The sequence below is a fragment of the Salmo trutta genome, chromosome 10 (genome assembly GCF_901001165.1).
Source record: "Salmo trutta chromosome 10, fSalTru1.1, whole genome shotgun sequence".
Taxonomy (NCBI): domain Eukaryota; kingdom Metazoa; phylum Chordata; class Actinopteri; order Salmoniformes; family Salmonidae; genus Salmo; species Salmo trutta.
This window is the reverse complement of record NC_042966.1, coordinates 46,344,597-46,362,041: the sequence shown is the minus strand read 5'-3', so window position 1 is coordinate 46,362,041 and position 17,445 is coordinate 46,344,597. Positions and strand designations below refer to the sequence as shown.

Here is a 17,445-nt window from a genome sequence, read left to right as displayed (position 1 = left end):
GGAGAGATCAGACAGAGAGACCAGAGTAGTAGGAGAGATCAGACAGAGAGACCAGAGTAGTAGGAGAGATCAGACAGAGAGATCAGATGTAGAGGAGAGGTCAGATGTAGAGGAGAGATCAGATGTAGAGGACAGATCAGATGTAGAGGACAGAGCAGATGTAGAGGAGAGGTCAGATGTAGAGGAGAGGTCAGATGTAGAGGAGAGGTCAGATGTAGAGGAGAGGAGAGATCAGATGTAGAGGAGAGATCAGATGTAGAGGAGAGATCAGATGTAGAGGAGAGGTCAGATGTAGAGGAGAGGTCAGATGTAGAGGAGAGGAGAGATCAGATGTAGAGGAGAGATCAGATGTAGAGGAGAGGTCAGATGTAGAGGAGAGATCAGATGTAGAGGAGAGGTCAGATGTAGAGGAGAGGAGAGATCAGATGTAGAGGAGAGATCAGATGTAGAGGAGAGATCAGATGTAGAGGAGAGGAGAGATCAGATGTAGAGGAGAGATCAGATGTAGAGGAGAGGTCAGATGTAGAGGAGAGGTCAGATGTAGAGGAGAGGAGAGATCAGATGTAGAGGAGAGATCAGATGTAGAGGAGAGGTCAGATGTAGAGGACAGAGCAGATGTAGAGGAGAGGTCAGATGTAGAAGAGAGGTCAGATGTAGAGGAGAGGAGAGATCAGATGTAGAGGAGAGATCAGATGTAGAGGAGAGGTCAGATGTAGAGGAGAGGAGAGATCAGATGTAGAGGAGAGATCAGATGTAGAGGAGAGATCAGATGTAGAGGAGAGGTCAGATGTAGAGGAGAGGTCAGATGTAGAGGAGAGGAGAGATCAGATGTAGAGGAGAGGTCAGATGTAGAGGAGAGGAGAGATCAGATGTAGAGGAGAGATCAGATGTAGAGGAGAGATCAGATGTAGAGGAGAGGAGAGATCAGATGTAGAGGAGAGATCAGATGTAGAGGAGAGGTCAGATGTAGAGGAGAGGAGAGATCAGATGTAGAGGAGAGATCAGATGTAGAGGAGAGGTCAGATGTAGAGGTCAGATGTAGAGGAGAGGTCAGATGTAGAGGAGAGATCAGATGTAGAGGAGAGATCAGATGTAGAGGAGAGGTCAGATGTAGAGGAGAGGTCAGATGTAGAGGAGAGGTCAGATGTAGAGGAGAGGTCAGATGTAGAGGACAGATCAGATGTAGAGGACAGATCAGATGTAGAGGAGAGATCAGATGTAGAGGAGAGATCAGATGTAGAGGAGAGATCAGATGTAGAGGAGAGGAGAGGTCAGATGTAGAGGAGAGGAGAGGTCAGATGTAGAGGAGAGGTCAGATGTAGAGGAGAGATCAGATGTAGAGGAGAGATCAGATGTAGAGGAGAGATCAGATGTAGAGGAGAGGTCAGATGTAGAGGAGAGGTCAGATGTAGAGGAGAGATCAGATGTAGAGGAGAGATCAGATGTAGAGGAGAGATCAGATGTAGAGGAGAGGTCAGATATGAAAGGAAACGGTTAGGCCTAGCTCTAACAGAAAAGGACACTGAGGAGGACGACGCAGCATGCAGACAGAGGGGAACTCAGCTCTGCTGTTGACAGCTCCTCAGGACCCTGCATTATCTCCGCTAGGAGGTGGTCACTACGGTTGGGCGGTATCTATATGTTCATACTGTCAGACCGTTTCTCTACCATACAGGGGTGTTCGGTATTAACGGAAGTGCACACAAGGGCCGGTATTTTTTTAGTTTTTTTTCGCACAAAACAATTTAGGCAGCATGGATCTCGATCCAAGAGGGGATTAATTGTCTCTGCTGTAACCAAGAAGCTTGATCTTGACATCTAGCCGCCTGGCTAGCAAGTTAGCAAACCAAATACATAGTTGAAGCCCTGAGCTGAATATAACTTATTTGACAAATCTTAGATAGTTAACTTATAGTTATAAGCAGTGACGGAGCAATCACCCCCCGCGAGACAAGGGAGCCCCCATCTCAAATGATAAAAAATATATATATATTACAGTGCATTCGGAAAAAATTCAGAACCCTTGACTTTTTCCACATTTTGTTAGGTTACAGCCTTATTATAAAATTTATTAAATTGTTTTTTCACCTCATCAAACTACACACAATAATGAAATATCACATTTACATAAGTATTCAGACCCTTTCCGCAGTACTTGGTTGAAGCACCTTTGGCAGTGATTACAGCCTTGAGTCTTCTTGGGTATGACGCTACAAGCTTGGCACACCTGTATTTGGGGAGTGTCTCCCATTCTCCTCGGGGCGGCAGGTAGTCTAGTGGTTAGAGCATTGGGCCAATAGCCAAATGGTTACTAGATTCAATTCCCGAGCTGACAAGGTAAAAATCTGTCGTTCTGCCCCTGAATAAGGCAGTTAACCCACTGTTCCTAGGCCGTCATTGAAAATAAGAATTTGTTCTTAACTGACTTGCCTAGTTAAATAAAGGTTAAATATAAAATGCTCTGCAGATCTTGTCAGCTCTGTCAAATTGGATGGGGAGTGTTGCTGCACAGCTATTTTCAGGTCTCTCCAGAGACGTTAGATTGAGTTCGAGTCCGGGCTCTGGCTGGGCCACTCAAGGACATTCAGCGACTTGTCCCAAAGCCACTCCTGCGTTGTCTTGGCTGTTGGAAGGTGAACATTTGCCCCAGTCTGAGGTCCAGAGCACTCTGGAGCAGGATTTCATCAACAACCTCAGTACTTTGCTCTGTTCATCTTTGCCTCGATCCTGACTAGTCTCCCAGTCCCTGCCTTTTATTTATGTATTATATTAAGTTAAAATAAGTGTTCATTGTTCATTCAGTATTGCTGTTATTGTCATTATTACATACACACATACATATATATATAAATATATATACACACACACACACACACACACAAATCGGCCGATTAATCGGTATCGGCTATTTTTGGTCCTCCAATAATCGGTATCGGCATTGAAAAATCATATCGGTCGACCTCTAATATAGACAGGTGTGTGCCTTTCCAAATCATGTCCAACCAATTGAATTTACCACAGGTTGACTCCAATCAAGTTGTAGAAACATCTCAAGGATGATCAATGGAAACAGGATGCACCTGAGCTCAATTTCGAGTCTCATAACAAAGGAGCTGAATACTTTATGTAAATAAGGTATCAGTTACCTTTCCTTATACATTTGCAAACATTTCTAAAAATCTGTTTTCACTTTGTCATTCAAATCAAAATCAAATCAAATCTTATTGGTCACACACACACAGTTAGCAGATGTTAATACGAGTGTAGCGAAATATTTGTGCTTCTAGTTCTGACAGTACCACCCACCATCAGGTGCTGTAGGTGTCATGGAGGGCAGGTAGTTTGCCCCCGGTGATGCGTTGTGCAGACCTCACTACCCTCTGGAGAGCCTTGCGGTTGAGGGCGGTGCAGTTGCTGTACCAGGCGGTGGTACAGCCCGACAGGAGCTTTCTATTGTGCATCTGTAGGAGTTTGTCAGGGTTTTGGGCGACAAACCAAATTTCTTCAGCCTCCTGAGGTTGAAGAGGCGATGTTGCGCCTTCTTCACCACGCTGTCTGTGTGGGTGGACCATTTCAGTTTGTCAGTGATGTGTACGCCAAGGAACTTCAAACTTTCCACCTTCTCCACTACTGTCCCGTCGATGTGGATAGGGGAGTGCTCCCTCTGCTGTTTCCTGAAGTCCACAATCGTCTCCTTTGTTTCGTTGAGTAAGAGGTTGTTTTCCTGACCCCACACTCCGAGGGCCCTCACCTCCTCCCTATAAGCTGTCTCGTCATTGTTGGTAATCAAGCCTACCACTGTTGTGTCGTTTGCAAACTTGATTAAGTTGGAGGCGTGCATGGCCACGCAGTTGTTGGTAAACAGGGAGTACAGAAGGGGGCTGAGCACACACCCTTGTGGGGCCCCTGTGTTGAGGTTCAGAAAAGTGGAGATGTTTTTTGTACCTTCACCAGCTGGGGGTGGCCCGCCAGGAAGTCCAGGATCCAATTGCAGGGTGTTGAATGCTTAGCTATAGCCAATGAACAGCATTCTTACATAGGTATTCCTCTTGCTCAGATGGGATAGGGCAGTGTGATGGCAATTGCATCGTCTGTGGACCTGTTGGGAGGTATGCAAACTGAAGTGGGTCTAGGGTGGCCGGTAAGGTAGAGGTGATATGATCCTTAACTTGCCTCAAAGCACTTCATGATGACAGAAGTGGGTGATACGGGGCGATAGTAATTTAGTTCAGTTCTCTTTGCCTTCTTGTATACAGGAACAATGGTGGCCATCTTGCATCTGGGGACAGCAGACTGGGATAGGGAGCGATTGAATATGTCCGTAAACACTCCAGACAGCTGGTCTGCACATGCATTATGGGGTATTGTGTGTAGATTGAAGAAATACATTCTAAAATTAATTAAATAAATGTAACGTAACAAAACGTGGAAGGGGTCTGAATACATTCCAAATGCACTATGTATACACACACACACAACTAGTCAAAAGTAAGGACACCTACTCAGTCTAGGGATTTTATTTTTAATATTCTCTACATTGTAGAATAAGTGAAGACATTAAAACTATGAAATCATGTAGTAACCAAATAAGCATTAAACAAATCAACATATTTTATATTTGAGATTCTTCAAAGTAGCCACTCTTTGCCTTGATGACAGCTTTGCACAGTCTTGGCATTTTCTCAACCAGCTTCATGAGGTAGTCACCTGGAATGCATTTCAATTAACAGGTGTGCCTTGTTTAAAGTTAATTTATGGAATTTATTTTACATTACTCCTAAAGTGCTGAGTCAATCAGTTGTGTTGTGACAAGGTAGGGCTGGTGTACAGAAGATAGCCCTATTTGGTAAAAGACCAAGTCCATATTATGGCAAGACCAGCTCAAATAAGCAAAGAGAAACGACAGTCCATCATTACTTTAAGAGATGATGGTCAGTCAATACGGAAAATAAATACGAACCAAATCACTCTAGAACAGTCACGCAAATCCATACCACAACTTGTATTGCACACCAAATCAAAGTAATCAAGATTTATTGACCAAAATAACCATTTCAGATGCAACAAAACAGCTTTTGGTAAAGGTGGTACAGAGCATCAAACAACAACTCCTGTCTTCAAGTCTTTATAGACAGATAGTCATATATGGGGATCTCAGAGATGCTCTTAACCTGCAGGAAAATACAATGTCAGTACGTATCAAATAACAATACCACCTCTAACTTGCTATTTTCTTGTACCTTAATTCTGAATATCTCACCTGAAGCAGAAAGCCTGCCGTCCATGAGTGCTTTCTGTTTGACATGAATCAGTTAAGCACTCTGTCCACATGGGAAGAAAGGAACATTGTATGCGTCTTGTTCCTTTTTGCAATGCTCTCACTTGTATTTGCTGGGTGACAGCTGATGTCTTCCATCCACGTATCCTGTCAAAAGAAAAATAGGACATGTTCATTACACAATAACTATCAAAGCACATGTAAAAGGAAGATGCAGATAAGCATCCAGTCTTACCTCAGACTATCCATGTAGAGGTCAGCAGTCAGATAAGTCCAGTCTACTCTGCAGCACGAGGACGGCATCTTGACCAATACATGCATCAGCTATTTATCAAATTTATTTTAGGTGCGCAAATATATATATATATATATATATATATATATATATATATATATATATATATATATAAAATCACACACAGTACCAGTCAAAAGTTGACACCTACTCATTCCAGGGTTTCTTTATTTTGACTATTTTCAACATTGTAAACTATTAAATAACATATGGAATCATGTTGTTAGCTTTGCTGGTGATACTGCCACTAATTTATTTACAATTCAAGGCACACTTAACCAGCATGGCTACCACAGCATTATGCAGCGATACGCCATCCCATCTGGTTGGCGCTTAGCGGGACTATCATTTGTTTCTCAACAGGACAATGACCCAACACACCTCCAGGCTGTGTAAGGGCTATTTGACCAAGGAGTGATGGAGTGCTGCATCAGATGACCTGGCCTCCACAATCACCCGACCTCAACCCAATTGAGATGGTTTGGGATGAGTTGGAACGCAGTGAAGGAAAAGCAGTCAACAAATACTCAGCATATGTGGGAACTCCTTCAAGACTGTTGGAAAAGCATTCCAGGTGAAGCTCAATAAGAGAGTGCCAAGAGTGTGCAAAGCTGTCAAGGCAAAGGGTAGCTCCTTTGAAGAATCTAAAATATATTTTGATTAGTGTAACACTTTTTTGGTTACTACATGATTCCATGTGTGTAATTTCGTAATTTTGATATCTTCACTACTTTTCTACAACGTAGAAAATTGAAAAATAAACAAAAACCCTTGAATAAGTAGGTCTCAAAATTTTTGACTGGGTCTGTGTCTATATAAAACACACACAGTTGAACTCGTTTTTCAACTACTCCACAAATTTCTTGTTAACAAACTATAGTTTTGGCAAGTCGGTTAGGACATCTACTTTGTGCATGACAAGTCATTTTCTCAACAATTGTTTACAGAGAGATTATTTCACTGCATCACAATCCCAGTGGGTCAGAAGTTTACATACACTCAATTAGTATTTGGTAGCATTGCCTTTAAATGGTTTAACTTGGGTCAAATGTTTCAGGTAGCCTTCCACAAGCGTCCCACAATAAGTTGGGTGAATTTTGGCCCATTCCTCCTGACAGAGCTAGTGTAACTGAGTCAGGTTTGTAGGCCTCCTTGCTAACACATGCTTTTTCAGTTCTGTTCACAAATTTTCTATAGGTTTGAGGTCTGGGCTTTGTGATGGCCACTCCAATACCTTGACTTTGTTGTCCTTAAGCCATTTTTCCACAACTTTGGAAGTATACTTGGGGTCATTGTCCATTTGGAAGACCCATTTGCGACCAAGCTTTAACTTCCTGACTGATGTCTTGAGATGTTGCTTCAATATATCAACATAATGTTCCTACCTCATGATGCCATCTATTTTGTGAAGTGCACCAGTCCCTCCTGCAGCAAAGCACCCCCACAACATGATGCTGCCACCCCCATGCTTCACAGTTGGGATGGTGTTCTTCAGCTTGCAAGCATCCCCCTTATTCCTCCAAACATAACAATGTTCATTATGGCCAAACAGTTCTATTTTTATTTCATCAGACCAGAGGACATTTCTCCAAAAAGTATGATCTTTGTCCACATGTGCAGTTGCAAACCGTAGTCTGCCTTTTTTATGGCGGTTTTGGAGCAGTGGCTTCTTCCCTGCTGAGCGGCCTTTCAGGTTATATCGAAATAGGACTCGTTTTACTGTGGATATAGATACTTTTGTACCCGTTTCCTCCAGCATCTTCACAAGGTCCTTTGCTGTTGTTCTGGGATTGATTTGCACTTTTCGCACCAAAGTACATTCATCTCTAGGAGACAGAACGTGTCTCCTTCCTGAGCGGTATGACAGCTGCGTGGTCCCATGGTGTACAGATGAACATGGTACCTTCAGGCATTTGGGAATTGCTCCCAAGGATGAACTAGACTTGTGGAGGTCTACAATTTTTTTTCTGAGGTCTTGGCTGATTTCTTTTGATTTTCCCATGATGTCAAGCAAAGAGGCACTGAGTTTGAAGGTAGGCCTTGAAATACATCCACAGGTACACCTCCAATTGAATCAAATTATGTCAATTAGCCTATCAGAAGCTTCTAAAGCCATGACATTTTCTGGAATTTTCAAAGCTGTTTAACTTAGTGTATGTAAACACAGTCAACTTAGTGTATGTAAACTTCTGACCCACTGGAATTGTGATACAGTGAATATTAAGTGAAATAATCTGTCTGTAAACAATTGTTGGAAAAAGTACTTGTGTCATGCACAAAGTAGATGTCCTAACCGACTTGCCAAAACTATAGTTTGTTAACAAGAAATGTGTGGATTGGTTAAAAAACGAGTTTTAATGACGCCAACCTAAGAGTATGTAAACTTCCAAATTCAACAGTATATACATTTAATTTTCTGTAATATTTAGATGGTCCATTTTTTTTTTTTTAAACTGCACAGAAAATACCAGAATTAAGTATTAAAATGCTTTGCTTGCTTACCTCAAGTAGGAAAAAAAAGTTTGTAAATCCTCCAGGTTTGACAGATTGTCGTTTTTTTGTCTTGCATCAACTGTGAGTTGACTGAAGAATGTTCCATGAATTTCAAAATGTCCAACATTCCTAAAATGTCTCAAGACATAGCACTATTTGACATTAGTGTCTTGAGACGTCTTGACGACACACAGAAAATGTCTCAGGACATTGCATTGACACGTCTTCAAAATGTTTAAGATGTTAAACATATCTTGAGACATCTCAATTGCATGTCTCAAGACATCAAGACCAAGGTGATGGGTATATAACATGTCTGTGTCCAGTTGCAGGTGGTTCGTTTGAATTTAGAAAATGCTCTGAAAACGCTCCATGAAGTAATCCAACAATGTGTACACTGCCGTTTTGTCGATTTCAAATCTTTGATCGAGACAGGTGGGTCGACCCCAAAGTGCCACGTCATGATAACAATCACCTGTCTCAATCAATGAAAGAAGTCAGAGGAAGACACGAAGCAAGAAGTTTTACTCTGCCCATGAAAAATAAGAGTACAAAATGAAGAATTTTTGTATGGAGGTCAATGAGAGTGTGTGAATTAGGTCAACAAAATGATTTAATTTCTAATATGCTACTTGGTGGCATATTTTCTCTAATAGAAGTTGTCATTGTTAGGTTGTTACGAATGCACTGATAAGTGGCATTTCGGCAAAATTTGAATAAAACGACTTGATATCGAAGTTGTGCCTGTTATAGAGAGAGGACGCGTCATGGATTTAACCCACTAACATGGACATTGAGGACTTCTACTAGGGGTGTGAATGTTTTAAATGTTAAAACATTTAAACGAAGTTGGCATCCTTAACGTTAAGAAAAATCCCTAACCGTTTTTTCCCCCCACTTAATTAAAAATCACAGTGCAGTTATCACAAGACATTTTTTTCAGCGTTCTAGCCGACGGGCTATAAAGGCCTGGGGGAAGTTCTAGCCGACGGGCAATAAAGGCCTGGGGGAAGCTCTAGCCGACGGGCTATAAAGGCCTGGGGGAAGCTCTAGCCGACGGGCTATAAAGGCCTGGGGGAGCTCTAGCCGACGGGCTATAAAGGCCTGGGGGAAGCTCTAGCCGACGGGCTATAAAGGCCTGGGGGAAGCTCTAGCCGACGGGCTATAAAGGCCTGGGGGAAGCTCTAGCCGACGGGCTATAAAGGCCTGGGGGAAGCTCTAGCCGACGGGCTATAAAGGCCTGGGGGAAGCTCTAGCCGACGGGCTATAAAGGCCTGGGGGAAGCTCTAGCCGACGGGCTATAAAGGCCTGGGGGAAGCTCTAGCCGACGGGCTATAAAGGCCTGGGGGAAGCTCTAGCCGACGGGCTATAAAGGCCTGGGGGAAGCTCTAGCCGACGGGCTATAAAGGCCTGGGGGAAGCTCTATAATTCAAATAAAACCAGAGAGGAAGAAGAGGCCAACTTTAGGCTACTTAGTGAATTTGCAAAGCATGCAAGACATTGCGAGATGCAGATTACCAAAACATGAGCAGGCTTCTGCCTTCCTCTCCCTCACACTGGCCTTGTGCTCTTCACTAATGCTGCCAGGTCTCTTCACTAATGCTGCCAGGTCTCTTCACTAATGCTGCCAGGTCTCTTCACTAATGCTGCCAGTGTGTGTTCTGTCTTTGGTCTGTTGAGTGTAGAATATCCTAGCCTATTCATGGCACTGATGTCTTCGGGCCAGAATAGCATACACTTCATTTCTGCCTCATGAAATGACAGTAGGCTACCAGTAGCCATTATCGCATACGCTTTTCAGACATAATGTAATGTGGCCCCTTGAAAGCGCCTCGGCTACAGCATGTCTGTCTCTTAGGGTAGGCTACACTACGTTTTTTTTAAAAGCAGACAAAACATTCTCTAGTGATTTAAATTACATTTGACTTCATGTAAAGTCCATTACTAGGCAACCAGAACTGTCAATCAAATAATCTTGAGCTGCTGTGTGCACCAATCTCCTAAAAAAAGTACTTCAAAGTTTGTTAAATACCGTGACTTACCAAGACATTTAGTAGAAATAAAAACACTTCTAGCTATCATACCATAAAAACAACTGTATAGAAAACACAGCAGCGACATTTGTTGTTATCAAGGAAACCCTACAGAACATTTTACACAAGAGCAGAATTCTGTCTGAAAAAGACCTGATGCAGCACTGTTTTTAATTGTCTGAAAAGTTATCAAATGTCACTATTGACATGTTACTGTAACTGCGTTCTGTCTGAAGGGTTGAGGGAGACGTAATTTCATTAACCCGAGAGGTCAAACATACGTAACAGGGTCATTATTCTGCATTGTAAATTGATGTGGAATTGTATGTTTTTTAGGTTTTTAAAAAAAATCATGGTCAATCGAGTATCTTGTCACTATAATAGACAATCTTTCGAGAAGATGTAATATAGACGAGGCGGCGGCATACACATTGTTGAATTAATTCATGGAGCAAAAAAAAAACAATATTTATTTTAATACTAACATTTTCTAAATTCCAAAGAAACACCTGAAACTGGACACAGACATTTAAGAAGATACGTTTGAGAAGGAAGATAGCATTGCCAAGTTAAAGTTGGTTAAAAATTAACCTATCCTGTAAGGGTAAAGGAGAATCACATCTATAACTCTGGTCCTCTCTCAACCAGTGTGTCTGCTGTACCACTCACCTCTAACCTTAAACAGCGCTCATAAATAAACCCTCAGAGGACCCTTCTATTTCCAGATGACCTCATGGAGAAAGGCCCCTACCACAGGACACATGCTAAAGCATTACTACCTACTGATTTCAGAAAATAATATGGTTCCTTAGGTATCTAGCTAGCATGATTGTGAGAAATATATGATCTAGCCAGATAGCTGCTAGCTAAGATTTGAGTTTCTATAACTAGCTGGCTAAAAGTCTGTCAAAGCAGCTACCAATGAGAGCATACTACAAAGCAGAATCAATGAGTTAGCCACCTAACTTGCCTAAATATGACATTTTAATTTAACCTTTATTTAACTATGCAATCAATTGGCATGGTCTAATTGACTCAACCAAATACATAAGTTCATATTTCTTAATTAATCAGAAAATCAATAGTTATTGATGATTGTTTAACTTTTTATTTATTTGTTTTATTTCACCTTTATTTAACTAGGTAGGCTAGTTGAGAACAAGTTCTCATTTACAACTGCGACCTGGCTAAGATACAGCGTAGCAATTCAACACATACACATGGAATAAACAAAACATAGTCAATAATACAGTAGAACAAAAGAAAACAAAATGTCTATATACAGTGAGTGCAAATGAGGTAAGTTAAGGCAATAAATAGGCCATGGTGGCGAAGTAATTACAATATACCAATTAAACACTGCAATGGTAGATGTGCAGAAGATGAATGTGCAAGTAGAGATACTGGGGTGCAAAGGAGCAAGTTAAATAAATAAATACAGTATGGGGATGAGGTAGGTAGATTGGCTGTTTACACATGGGCTATCTATGTACAGGTGCAGTGATCTGTGAGCTGCTCTGACAGGTGATGCTTAAAGTTAGTGAGGGAGATATGAGCCTCCAGCTTCAGAGATTTTTGCAATTCGTTCCAGTCATTGGCAGCAGAGAACTGGAAGTGAGATATACCTGCTGGAGCGCGTGCTACGGGTGGGTGCTGCTATGGTGACCAGTGAGCAGAGATAAGGTGGGGCTTTACCTAGCAGAGACTTGTAGATAACCTGTAGCCAGTGGGTTTGGCGACGAGTATGAAGCGAGGGCCAACCAACGAGAGCGTATAGGTCGCAATGGTGGGTAGTGTATATGGGGCTTTGGTGACAAAACGGATGGCACTGTGATAGACTGCATCCAGTTTGTTGAGTAGAGTGTTGGAGGCTATTTTATAAATGACATCACCGAAGTCAAGGATCGGTAGGATAGTCAGTTTTACGAGGGTATGTTTGGCAGCATGAGTGAAGGATGCTTTCTTGCGATATAGGAAGCCGATTCTAGATTTAATTTTGGATTGGAGATGCTTAATGTGAGTCTGGAAGGAGAGTTTACAGTCTAACCCGACACCTAGGTATTTGTAGTTGTCCACATATTCTAAGTCAGAACCGTCCAGAGTAGTGATGCTAGTTGGGCAGGCAGGTGCGGGCAGCGATCAGTTGAAGAGCATGCATTTAGTTTTACTTGCGTTTAAGAGCAGTTGGAGGCCACGGAAGGAGAGTTGTGTGGCATTGAAGCTTATCTGGAGGTTAGTTAACACCGTGTCCAAAGAAGGGCCAGAAGTATACAGAATGGTGTTGTCTGCGTAGAGGTGGATCAGAGAATCACCAGCAGCAAGAGCAACATCAAAGTTAGCTGGCTAACTCATTGATCCTGTTTTGTAGTGTAACAGTGCTGCTAGCTGACAGATATAGCTAGCTAAGTAGTTAATGTTAGCTAACGTTACCTGGCTAGAGTAGCTAACCAGCCAACTAGGTATATTTTACTGATTAAATAAAATGTCCACACATTGGGATAATACATTTAAACATCTTCTGAATAATGTTCATACATCTTTACAATGTCCACACAGCTTATTTGACGACTATAGTAACGCCAGTACGAATAAACTGTCAACTATGCAAATGTTCCTAGCTAACTAATAACTTCTAGCTAGTTAGCTAGCTAAGTTAACTCACCTACATCTAGTATGCTAGCTATCTGTTAGCAAAACACCTCATACTGTATCAATAGAAGCCAGATAGCTTAGAAAAGTTACGTTGCGCTACCCCGCCAGCTAGCTTCGTAAACCAGCTAGTTAGCCAACTTAAATAGCTAACATTAACCTTAGTTCGGATATAGCTAACGTTAGACAACATTGAACGTTACTAAAACTAGTTAGATAGGAAACGTATATAACACTTTGGCCAACTGTAAAGTATCTTCTTTGGGGCTAGCGAACGTTAGCAATATCGTTGGGCTAGCTAAATAGACAGCAATCCAAACGGTGGTACGCAAACTTGGCAGCTAACGACCCACACGAGAGCTATTAAACAATTGAAATCACCAACTTCAGATATGTGTATTAATCAAAGCTGTAACTCAGAGTGTACACAAACATACATGTATGTTTGTTAACCAACGTTACCTTGGAAGCTGGATCCACTCTCTTCTCGGCCCTCGAAAAGTAATGTTTACTTCTTCTTCTTCTAAAGGTTGAACTTCTTCTTCTTCTTCTTCTTCTATGAGGTTTAACGGCGGTTGGCATTCAATTTGTTGCATTACCGCCACCTACTAGACTGGAGGACAACTCGCTTATACTTTACTTGAAAAATAAAAATGTGCTAAATAAATAGCCTACCATTTGTTTATTTATTTTTATTTATTTCACCTTTATTTAACCAGGTAGGCTAGTTGAGAACAAGTTCTTTATTTAACCAGGTAGGCTAGTTGGGAACAAGTCCTTTATTTAACCAGGTAGGCTAGTTGAGAACAAGTTCTCATTTGCAACTGCGACCTGGCCAAGATAAAGCATAGCAATTCGACACATACAACAACACAGAGTTACACATGGAATAAACAAAACATACAGTCAGTAATACAGTAGAACAAAAGAAAACAAAAGGTCTATATACAGTGAGTGCAAATGAGGTAAGTTAAGGCAATAAATAGGCCATGGTGGCGAAGTAATTACAATATAGGAATTAAACACTAGAATGGTAGATGTGCAGAAGATGAATGTGCAAGTGGAGATACTGGGGTGCAAAGGAGGAAGTTAAATAAATAAATACCATCTAACACTATACTCACTAATTTCAAAATGATACAAAATAAAATTAACACCCTCCTACTCCACTAATTAAATGTATTTATTCTTACCTTATTCCATCACCCTGAAAGGATGGGACATCACCACTTAACACACCCTGTTACTCTTTCTATTGTCAAGTCTCCCACACACCCAACTACCTCTCTGCAGCTGCCACCACAACCTCTATTTCCGTTCCATCCCTGCAGTACAGTTGATAACCATTGCTATAAATGCTAAAAATCCAATCTTACTGAAACTTATTTCACTTTTTGGCCTATCCCTCTGTACTGGTATATCTCTACTACTCTCACCACTCCTCCCCCTTAACCCATCTTCCTGTACTTTCTTCACTGCCTCAGCATAGGACACCTTCTGCACTACTCTAACCCTGGAAACCTCAACCTCAACCTCGCATGGGACATTTCTGATCCCCAGCTCCATGGGCACCCCTACAATTAACACATTCCACTACTTTCCCCAGTACTGCACATTCCTTTGTCTCGTGCCCTTCTGCACATTTCTCACACCTTGGACCCTCCCTCCTACACACTGCTGCCACCTGCCCATAAGCTGGACGCCTGTAACATCGTAATGTATTCAGAACATACGCTCATACAGGATAACTTATATATCCTAACTTCACTTTGTCAGGCAGAGACTCAACTTCAAAACTCAAAAGAACAAACAATGAGAAAGACAGGCAGACAGGCATACTGACAGGCAGACAGACAGACTGACAGTCAAACAGGCTGACAGTCAGACAGACAGACAGACAGAAAGAAAGGCAGACAGACAGACAGACAGACATACAAACTGACAGACAGACTGACAGGCAGATTGACAGTAAGACAGACAGACAGACAGACAGACAGACAGACAGACAGACAGACAGACAGACAGACAGACAGACAGACAGGCAGGCAGGCAGGCAGGCAGACAGACAGACAGACAGGCAGACTGAGAGTCAGACAGGCTGTCAGACAGACAGAAAGACAGGCAGAAAGACAGATATAACCTGCTGACTGGAGCAACTGGGAGTATGCCAGAGAGCCCAATCCCAGATCTTTCCCCCCCCTTCCTCCAGCTGTCCCAAGATCTGCTCTCTCCTCCAGCTGCCTCTGGCCCTGCCTGCTCTGCTGCCCAGGTCAGAGAACTTAGCCTGGCTGTTATTGATTCGTGATGTGGAGGGAGGGAGGGAGGAATTCATTCACCATGCCAACTGCAGCCTGGTTGAGGCAGGACAATGAGGACATTTTCTTGTCCTCATGGTCTGACATGCCCAGCAACAGCTGCCCCAGCCTTGCCCATAATGTCTTCTCTTCAGACTGGCCTTTGCTCCACTCTCCATGCAAAGTCTACAACTCTACAGTCACTAACCACAGATACATACAGACATACAGACATACATACATACATACAGACAGACAGACAGACAGACAGACAGACAGACAGACAGACAGACAGACAGACAGACAGACAGACAGACAGACAGACAGACAGACAGTTATATCAGGAAATTGAGTTTTTAAACTTTGGAACCATCTCTATAATCTCTTCTGCTCATAAAACATTTAATGAGGAGCTGTTGCTTTTCAGTCTGTGAATATGTAATTTATTAAAGCAATACCGAATTTACACCTAAAAGTATAGACCACAAAATGATCTCAGTATGGGACAGACAGAGACAGACAGACAGACAGAGAAATACACACACAGACAGAGATAGAGAGAGAGAGAGAGAGAGAGAGAGAGAGAGAGAGAGAGAGAGAGACAAAGAGAAAGCGAGAGAGCAAGAGAGAGAAAGAGACAGACAGACAGAAAGACGGTCTCAGTATGGGAGACAGACAGACAGACAGACAGACAGACAGACAGACAGACAGACAGACAGACAGACAGACAGACAGACAGACAGACAGACAGACAGACAGACAGACAGACAGACAGACAGACAGACAGAGAAATACACACACAGACAGAGATAGAGAGAGAGAGAGAGAGAGAGAGAGAGAGAGAGAGAGACAAAGAGAAAGCGAGAGAGCAAGAGAGAGAAAGAGACAGACAGACAGAAAGACGGTCTCAGTATGGGAGACAGACAGACAGACAGACAGACAGACAGACAGACAGACAGACAGACAGACAGACAGACAGACAGACAGACAGACAGACAGACAGACAGACAGACAGACAGACAGACAGACAGACAGACAGACAGACAGACAGTTTCAGTTTGAGACTCATTCTGTACTTGTCTTTTTCTGAAGGAGAATCTGGATATAAATGGAAGAACACTACTGACCTGCCTCATTGGACATTCCATTTCCCTACAGAGGTATTCAAGATGTCCAACATTTCTGACATTTCAATAACGATCCTTATGGAGGTGTGATATATAAATAGTAATGTTTATTATAATCATGACATCATCACACCACAAACAGTAACATAATGCTCAACCCACTGCTAACAGCTGGTTGACTAAAACACACACACACACACACACACACACACACACACACACACACACACACACACACACACACACACACACACACACACACACACACACACACACACACACACTCCTCATGTCCCATTGGTCTAGCATGCCATGCAAACTGTCCTGTGTTAGGACCAGTGTTTAACTTGGGAAGGAGCTCAACGGAGCTGAGTACCTGCATCTCACAGCTTCTGCTGCTGGAGCTTCCTCTTATAGAATATCAGATCAACAGAATAGGGAAGCTCCTGTTCCTCTTATAGAATATCAGATCAACAGTATAGGGAAGCTCCTGTTCCTCTTATAGAATATCAGATCAACAGTATAGGGAAGCTCCTCTTATAGAATATCAGATCAACAGAATAGGGAAGCTCCTGTTCCTCTTATAGAATATCAGATCAACAGTATAGGGAAGCTCCTCTTATAGAATATCAGATCAACAGTATAGGGAAGCTCCTGTTCCTCTTATAGAATATCAGATCAACAGTATAGGGAAGCTCCTGTTCCTCTTATAGAATATCAGATCAACAGTATAGGGAAGCTCCTGTTCCTCTTATAGAATATCAGATCAACAGTATAGGGAAGCTCCTGTTCCTCTTATAGAATATCAGATCAACAGTATAGGGAAGCTCCTGTTCCTCTTATAGAATATCAGATCAACAGTATAGGGAAGCTCCTCTTATAGAATATCAGATCAACAGAATAGGGAAGCTCCTGTTCCTCTTATAGAATATCAGATCAACAGTATAGGGAAGCTCCTCTTATAGAATATCAGATCAACAGTATAGGGAAGCTCCTGTTCCTCTTATAGAATATCAGATCAACAGTATAGGGAAGCTCCTGTTCCTCTTATAGAATATCAGATCAACAGTATAGGGAAGCTCCTGTTCCTCTTATAGAATATCAGATCAACAGTATAGGGAAGCTCCTGTTCCTCTTATAGAATATCAGATCAACAGTATAGGGAAGCTCCTGTTCCTCTTATAGAATATCAGATCAACAGAATAGGGAAGCTCCTGTTCCTCTTATAGAATATCAGATCAACAGTATAGGGAAGCTCCTCTTATAGAATATCAGA

General features: G+C 42.1%; 1 protein-coding gene across 1 annotated transcript in view; it reads right to left on the bottom strand.

The window, feature by feature from the left end:
* The window catches only part of LOC115201779 (kelch domain-containing protein 3), a 79,902-nt gene extending 66,603 nt beyond the window's left edge, over nucleotides 1–13,299 (bottom strand). The window contains exon 1 of the mRNA XM_029765668.1: nucleotides 13,211–13,299. The gene's annotated coding sequence lies outside the window, so the exon portion shown is untranslated. The remainder of the gene's footprint in view (nucleotides 1–13,210) is intronic.
* Nucleotides 13,300–17,445: the final 4,146 nt, after the last annotated feature.